This window comes from Cervus canadensis, chromosome 21 (genome assembly GCF_019320065.1).
Source record: "Cervus canadensis isolate Bull #8, Minnesota chromosome 21, ASM1932006v1, whole genome shotgun sequence".
NCBI classification, from domain to species: domain Eukaryota; kingdom Metazoa; phylum Chordata; class Mammalia; order Artiodactyla; family Cervidae; genus Cervus; species Cervus canadensis.
Window position 1 is genome coordinate 16089705 of NC_057406.1, and position 8770 is coordinate 16098474.

Below are 8770 nucleotides of genomic sequence, written 5' to 3' on the forward strand. Positions count from 1 at the left end.
TATCACCATGGCATAACCTATTTTCCATTTCCCATGCCGAACAAAGGAACTGTCATCCAAACATTAACTTTAGGGTTTGAGATTTCACTCACAAAAGAAGTCAGTACAGTGAGATTTCGCCCATTAACAAACTTAAGAGCTTTAGGCATTAGCAAAACAATAGTAGCAATTACCCTTAAGCAATATGGCCGTAGCCATTTTTTCCCCCAGTAACTAACTTAACTCTAATCCTGTGGGCAAGCTCAAAGCCGCAGCCTGCAGAAGAGCAGCTTAAAGAGACTTAAAAGCCTTTTGAGTCTCTGAAGACCAAACCAGCTTGTTGGTTTGGGCCTGCTGAGCTTCAGTTATAAGTTTATATAAAGGGCGGACAAGTTCCCCATAACCCAGAATCCAAATGTGGCAACATTTGGAGTATTTCCAAATACTCCAAAGTATTTCCCCAAATACTCTAAATTGTCTTAAAGTCATAGGTAGTTGATGATTTAGTATAGGCTTAATTCTCTTGGGGCCTATGGCCCTCATCCCTTCTAGAAAGAAAGCATCTTTCAAATCAATGACTGAAGAATATTTGGCTCATTTAGGAATTTCAGACAATGCAGTATAAAGATTTGGAGAAGGCAATGGCATCCCACTCCAGTACTCTTGCCTGGAAAATCCCATGACGCAGGAGCCTGGTAGGCTACAGTCCATGGGGTCTCTAAGAGTCGGACATGACTGAGCGACTTCACTTTCACTTTTCACTTTCATGCATTGGAGAAGGAAATGGCAACTGACTCCAGTGTTCTTGCCTGGAGAATCCCAGGGATGGGGGAGCCTGGTGGGCTGCCATCTATGGGGTCGCACAGAGTCAGACACGACTGAAACAATTTAGCAGCAGCAGCAGGTGTAAAGTAACCACAGCCTCATTTGTTATTGTGAATCCTGAACTAATCTCCATTTATCATTTAACATTTTTATACCCAAGATAAAAGTGTGGCATGGACTGTTACAGGGAAATAATTGCCCCAGCTCCTTTAAATTCTCAATGGTGGGTTTTAACCCTTTCTTAATCTTGGGTTTCAGTGAATACTGCTTTTGATGTGGAAATAGGTGAGGGTCTTTGGGCTTGACAATGACAGGAATAGCAGTCTGTGCTTGACCCACAGTTTTTCCATCAGCCCATACTCTAGGATTTATATTTTGTCCAATTAATGGGAGAGAAAGAGAGGGCTCCATATTCATGAAAACAGAGGCATGGAGCTTGCTCAGTATATCCTTCTCCAAAGGGGTGAGGGACACTCTGGCACAATCAGAAATTTGTGTGGAAACAGCAGAATTCCAGTTGCAGCTTAGAGGACAACTGAAATAATAATGTTTGGCTCTTCCAGACAGCCCCATTACAGTAGTGGATCAGGGAGAAAGTGGGCCAGGGGCTTCAGTAAGCATGGAATAAGTTGCCCCAGTGTCTAAAAGGAAATCGACTGATTTGCACTTCCCCCACTCGCCCAGTTATTAATACCTGGGGTTCCTCAGTTATTAATTACCTGGGATAATTAGGATAGGAGCTTGTGTGGGGACCCCTGGGCACCTTCAATCCTGATTGTCTTGCGAGTCCGACCCCTTGGGCCCATGCCTCAGAGGGCAGTCTTCTCTCCAGTGTGGTCCTTTGAAGACCTGACATGGAGCTGGGGGCGACTCAGACACCTGAGAGCAACCTCACTTGAGATGCCCCTCCCTTCCACGTAATAGCAAGTCCATCCCTTTTCACCTGGGTCCCTCTGGACATTTTCCTCTGGCTGTTTTAGAGCAGATCTGAGAGCCATTGCTCAGGCTTCAGTCTTTCCTGTTTGTTTTTTCTGCCTCTTCTCCTCCTCCTACCTGCCATAATAAACTGAGCCACTTGCAACAGGTTATCAAAGACTGATTGGGTTCATACGCCTGTTTTAAGAGCTTAGTGGATATCTGGAGCCAACTGAGTGAGACGTCTCTCTTTTAAGATCATTCCTCCCTCTGCAATTTAGGGATCAATCTCAGTGAATCTGTGAAGGGTTTCCTGCAGTCTATCTAGGAATTTACCAGGAGCTTCCTTCTTTCCCTGTTCTGTGTTAGTCAGTTTGGCAAAAAGTCTTAGCATGCATCCACTTGAGTCCTGACAAGAACACATCTGACAAAGTGACTCTGGTCCTCATCTTTCTTTAGCCATGTTATAATCCCAGTCTGACTCTGTTCTGTTGTGGGGACCATCTGATTCCCAGTAGAGAAGGTGGCTGTCTTGCCCTCTCCCTTTTCTGCTGATTCTTTACCAAGCCATTTATCTCCATAGGCAACAGCTTTTCCCCAAAACTCAAGTTTTGGAGTTGGGAGTTAGTGTCTGTACCAAGACATATATTATGTCTTTCCAAGTAAGGTCATAAAGTAAAGTTAGTCCCATAAAGGCTTCTATATACTTTTTGGTATATATATATACCAAATATATATATATATATATATTCTATATATACCTCTAAACAGTCTCAACTGCAACTGGAACTGTTTGAATTTCTACTGAGACTGAGGCAACCCCTCCTGGAAGGCTGTCCTGACTCTCAACTTGCTTAGTTAGGAGCCCCAGAAATGGGCAAAGTAAGAGGACAGGAGGGAGCTGAAGATTTCACACCCAAATCTGCACCCTTAAGATAAAAGTCTGGCATGTCTTGCAGAGAGAAAGAGCAATACATATGGCACTTCGGCCCAATTTTCTTGTTTTTCACAGAGCCAGTCTAACTGTAAAACAGTGATTATAATTAAGAGACCTTTCAACTGGCCAGCATTCCCCATCTTCCAAAGGATACTGTGACCATTTAGTATCACAGAACATAAGGCATGTCTTTTTAAACTCTGGAGATCTAATTTGTTCCAGTTTTTTAAAAATACATTTCAAAGGGGGTGGTTCTGGAACTGCTAGCTCCCATCTGCAAGAGAGAAAAAAGTGGCGTCTACAGCCTTGGCTTTTTTTTTTACTGGAAGTGTCCCTCCCTGCTCTAGATGGGGGTGGAGACAGACTTTACACTGAAGCTTTCCTTCCCTGTCAGATTTAGTCTGCCCCTCACCAACACAGGCTCCTTCCTCGTCCCTCCTGGTTCTACCACCAAGATGGGGTGGAGATGCACAGGGGTAGACCTGATGGCATCCAAGATTGAAGTCCAGTTCCTCACCATTAAAACCTTTGCCTGATTTTGTTTTCTTTCTCTGATGCCACCTGGCGTTCAACAGAGCAGCCTTCCAGAATGCCTCCCAAGCTAGGACCTCTGGGGGAAGCATCTGTCCTCCATGTGCCAGTGAACACTCCTAAGCACAGTCCTGATGGCAGTAGAAGTGGTGAGTCATAAGGGGATGAACAACCACCAAGATGTCCCTTCTGAGTGTCACCACATCAGTATATGTGATAGCAAAAGAGGTGGTGATGGGCCAGCCAGTGAGAAAAAAGTGATTTTTGTCCTCGAGCTATTAAGGCCAATCCTTCCAGTTCATTCCACAGATTCCACAGAAAGAATACTTAAGGAGTTGAGACAAAAGCCACCAGAGAGCCTCCTCTGGTCCACTAAGAGCCTAGCGCTATCAAAGGAAGAAGCCCATTGCACTTCCAATCTGACCAGACCCTGGAATTCCCGATCTGTGTCCTCAGAAACCTCATGATCACCAGCAGTGATTCTATCCACATAGATTGGAGGGACAGCCATGACAAAGATACACTTTTAGGTCACTGGCCCCTGAGGCAGGCAGCCAAAAGAGTAACCTCTAGCCTGAGAGATGTTCCTGGAGCTGAGCTAGAATTCCTCCTCGTTCCTTAGTAGGTTCTTGTAACTTACGGTTCCTAGCAAGGCTAGGTGCTTCCAAATTTGGGATCTAAGTAAAAGTACATAGCAAGCATGGATCACAAGTCCCTTGAAAGTCTATAATCTGACAGATTAGGTTAGTACTTCTAATTCCCAGGCAGTTATGAAATGGTCAAAGAGACCAGAAAGTTTGACCAAGAAAGGAGTGTTCTGTCCACACGCTTCGTTTGTCTCTGGCTGCTCCCGCAGAGGAGTCATTGGGTGCCTCTTGACATGAGCAGGTCGGTATAATCCCCCAGCGATTTCTGCCATAAACCGTATGAGGTTGCCACAGAACTGCAGATTAGGACACAACTCTTGCTTCACATTTGTTTGTATATTTCTTTCAATCAATCACACACACAGGCACACTGTACAGTTAGCAAAGTAAAGCAGAAAATGTGTTTACTAGGAGATCAAAGAACTAGAGCTCTCAATGTCTTTACCTTGTCCTGATCCCAGACGGGACCCCAAGATGAAAGGTTGCTGCTACAAGCTGTGAACAATGCCAGGATTCTTGGCCTCTGGAGGAGAGCAATTCGATCCGGGGCTATTTCCTCCTACTGTTGGGGACCTCTGGCCTCCCTACAAAGGCTATTAACACTTTCATAACCTATGGCCAATTTTGTTTCATTGATAATCCCCACTCACCCCCACCTCCATCCCTAGTATTTTAATTTAATTTAATTTCCCAGAATGTCCTTGACCAGGGGTTGAATTCATGCCCCCTGAAGTGGAAGCAATGAGTCTTAACCACTGGACCACTGAGAAGGTCCCATGTACATCCCCAGTGTTTTAAAGCAAACAGAATTCCCTAAAAAATGGGACTCTAAACTCAATGATTACATACATCACATATTATTTCTCTTTCATCACCTCACCAAGACACTAGATACATTATGGCACCATTTTATGCAAGTTTAAAGTAGCACAACAAAAGCATCAACAAAGTCTCAGTTTAGATGCTAATTACAAATTATTTTTTAAATACCAAGAATTGTGTCATTATTAAAAATTGAATAATTTCAGAACTGGTGAGCAAGTAAGTCTCTTTATGTTTTTGTCACCACAGCTGCTCAACAGAAATGCCTGCCTACCTTCATGATCATTCCACCTGTATGGTTTGGAATGGAATAATTATCATGACTATTTTTCAGATTTACACTTGCCATTATTTTAATGTAAAACTGTTTTTAATAGCTCAAACAGTTCATCAAGTACTGATATTTATGTTTAAAAACTCTCTCCCAGGGAATTCCCAGGCAGTCCAGTGGTTAAGACTTCACCTTCCAGGGCAGGAGTGTAGGTTCGATCCCTGGTTGAGGAGCTAAGATTCCAGATGCCTTGTGGCTAAAAAAACCAAAACATAAAACAGAAGCAATATTGTAACAAATTCAATAAAGACTTAAAAAGTGGCCCACATCAAAACAAACAAAAAAACCAAATGAACAAAAAAACACAGCTCACTGCCATATCAATAACTCTGGAATAGATAAATTGCTCTGAAGAAGGCCAGGCCCCACAACATCCAGCATTGTTTGTTTAGAACACTTCTGAATTTGAATGCATATTGGAATCAATGATATTGGACAGTTTATTCAGCAACTTAAAAAACTTCTAGGGGTATGTCAAAGGAGGGGGCATTTTCATTTGATGAAGTTGTAGATTCATTGGAATGCAGTCCCTAAGATGGGGGTGAAGTGAAGTGAAGTGAAGTCGCTCAGTCGTGTCCAACTCTTTGCGATCCCGTGGATGGTAGCCTATCAGGCTCCTCTGTCCATGGGATTCTCCAGGCAAGAATACTGGAGTGGGTTACCATTTCCTTCTCCAGGGGATCTTCCCAACCCAGGGATCGAACCCAGGTCTCCTGCATTGGAGGCAGATGCTTTAACCTCTGAGCCACCAGGGAAGCCCAAGATGGAGGTAGAAAGTGACAAAGGACAGGAGGACAGCTGGGGGAGTCAGGGAGGGCTCTGATGAGGAGGTGTACAGGTCCACCACCCCTTGTTCCCTTGTCTGAAGCTCTAAATTCCAAAAGGCTCTGGAATCAAAGTGTTTTGTTTTTGTTCTTGTATTTTTTCCCCCATGATTGGCACCAAAACCTAACCTAAACTGACTTAAAGTAATTTATAAATAGAATATGTAATGGTAACTAATTGGTAACTTAATTCTACTTGTGAGGATCAATCTGTTTAGCTGCAGATATATTAATGTTTGATGATGGAGCATTATTCCAGCCCCCTAGGGGGAGGTGCAGGAGGAGATGTTAGCTATTGGGTCTCTATACCTGGGAGTCTTTTTTTGGGGGGGGAATGTTTTGAGGCTTGGGGAATCTTAGTTCCCCAACCAGGGATTGAACCTGAGTTCTCAGCATTGAGACCTGGGGTCCCTGCAATGAGCTGCCACAGAATTCCCTGCACTGGCTTTTCCAAAAGCCACAAAATCTTGAGTTTTGAAGCATGTCTGACCCAAAGGTTATGGGTAAATGACACTGGATTGTATCTGAACCTTGCCTTGGTGGGTGGATATAATTTAGATGTGTAGCGATGTGGAGGGGATTTCAGGAAGAGGAAAAAGCATCATTTCACAGAGTCTGGATCTTGGTGTAAGTCAGTATCCAACCACTACATTTGCTTTAAAGGCGGAGATGGCCCGCATTTCTTTCTTTCTTTTTGTATTTATAATTCGGTGTATTTTTCTTTTTTTGTGAAAACTATTTATTTTATTGTTTATTATTCATTTACTTGGCTGCTCGGGGTCTTGACTGTGGCAGGCAAGAACTTCCATCTTCACTGAGGCATGCAGGATATTTTAGTTGGGGCATGCGAACTCTTAGTTGTGGCATGTGGGATCTAGTTCTCTGACCAGGTATCGAACTTGGGCATCCTGAATTGGGATCAAGATCTCAGGGAGATGTTCGGGGGCGGGGGGTGGGCGGGGAGGGAAGGGTGCAGGGGGGAGGCTCGTCTCTGTAGCTGCTGCACTGGGTGCTCCTCCCTAGGGCAGTGTCCAGTACAGAGGTCAGCACCCTCCCCCCACCTTCTCCCCAGCCTCCTCCCTGCCCTGTCCCCTCACTCCGTCCCCTGCTGGGATTGGGCTGGCTTGGGACCAGTTAACTGAGGGTGAGGGTTTCCAGTCATGGTCTCTGAAACGGCTCCAACATGCTCAGCAAGACCTCTGGGAGAGACCACCTATGGAAGGGGGTCTCAGGCACAGAGGCTGACCCTCCAGGCTGAGGGACTCCTCCCCACCTTGCTGCTCCCTATGAGCTGGAGGAGGAAGGCAGTGTGGCCTCACCTCCTGAGTCTGAGTCTCCTTTCTCCCTGGGAAAAGGGATGGGGTAAGTGTTTGCGAGTGTGCATGCGTGTGCATACTGGAGGGATGAGGTGTATGGGGAGGGGCAGGGTGCTCCCACCTCCCTGAATAAGTCTGGGCACAGGGGTCCTCCCATGCCCAGGATTGTCTCCTCTGGTGTCTCCCTCCCTCCTTGGTCCCCACCAGGCTTACTCACATTTCTCAAGGCCTGTTGTTGGATCTCTGACTCTCTGTGAATGTGACAAGGTCTTCATCCACTCTGCATCCAGAGAGAGCAGGGTCATGCAGAGGAGGGAAGGGGGAGGGAGGGACTTTGTAGAAGGAAGGGGGGAACCATTATGGAAGGAAGGTTGTGGGGAATGAACTTTTGCATACAAAAAACAAAACAAAAAAAATTTTTTTACCAGTTTAATTTAGTTTTGAAATCCCTGATTGTGCTGCCACCTGCCGTTCCACAGAGGGAAGGGCTAGAGATGCTTCTGCATTTTTAGGGACAGAAAAGCCTTGGGTTGGAGGCCCAGATGTCCCTTTCCAAATCTAATGGGAATCCCACCCCCCCTTCCTCAAGGCCCTTTCTGGTGACTGCGGCTGTGTTCAGGGTTCAGACTATGTTCAGGGTTCCTACCCAAAGAGCAGTGGAAATGGCAGTCTCTTCTCCCTCAATCCCATTCTCCCTGTCCTTAGTCAGCCAGCAGCTCTGGTCCAGGAATGACCAGGGTTCAATGCCCAGAATAATGGGACAGGAACAAGGGCTAGAGATGGGGAGTGCGGGGAGTGCAGGAGGGCGCAGGGTCTAAGCTCGGTTGACCTGGGGCCCTGCTCTGCTTCCCTCAGCAATGACACATTGAGGGAACTTACCTGGCAGTATAGTGGCTAAAATTCCATGTTTCTGATACAGGGGGGACAGGTTTGACCCCTGGTCAGGGAACTAAGATCCCACATGTCATGTGGTGCTGCTAATAAAGAAATTAACAAAAATGACACGTAGAACAGGGACTGCCATGACCCCAAAGCACCACTAGAGTCTATCTTAAAACAGGACTTCCCTGGTGGTCCAGTATGAAAAGGCAAAAAGACGTGATACTGAAAGATGAACTTTCCAGGTCGGTAAGTGCCCAATATGCTACCGCAGAAGAGTGAATGAACAGCTCCAGACGGAATAAGAGGAAGAGCCAAAGTGGACACAATGCCCAATTGCGGATGTGACTGGTGGTGAAAGTAAAGTTCAATGCTGTAAAGAACAATATTGCACAGGAACCTGGAATGTTAGGTCCATGAATCAAGGTAAATTGGAAGTGGTCAAACAGGAGATGGCAAGAGTGAACATCAATGTTTACGAATCAGTGAGCTAACATGGACCAGAAGGGGTGAATTTAATTCGGATGGCCATTATATTCACTACTGTGAGCAAGAATCCCTAAGAAGAAATGGAGTAGCCCTCATAGTAAAAAAAAGAGTACAAAATGCAGTCCTTCAGTGCAATTTCAAAAACAACAGAATGATCTCCATTCACTTCCAAAGCAAGCCATTCAATATTACAGTAATCCAAGTCTTTGTCCCAACCACTGATGCCAAGGAAGCTGAAATTGAACGGTTCCATAATGATCTACAAGACCTTCCAG

At 45.3% G+C, this 8770-nt stretch overlaps 1 non-coding gene across 1 annotated transcript; it reads right to left on the reverse strand.

Moving 5' to 3' along the window:
- Nucleotides 1–5670: 5670 nt before the first annotated feature.
- TRNAW-CCA lies at nt 5671–5742 on the reverse strand. The gene has a single exon. It is a non-coding gene; the product is annotated as a tRNA-Trp (tRNA).
- Between the last annotated feature and the right edge of the window lie 3028 nt (nt 5743–8770).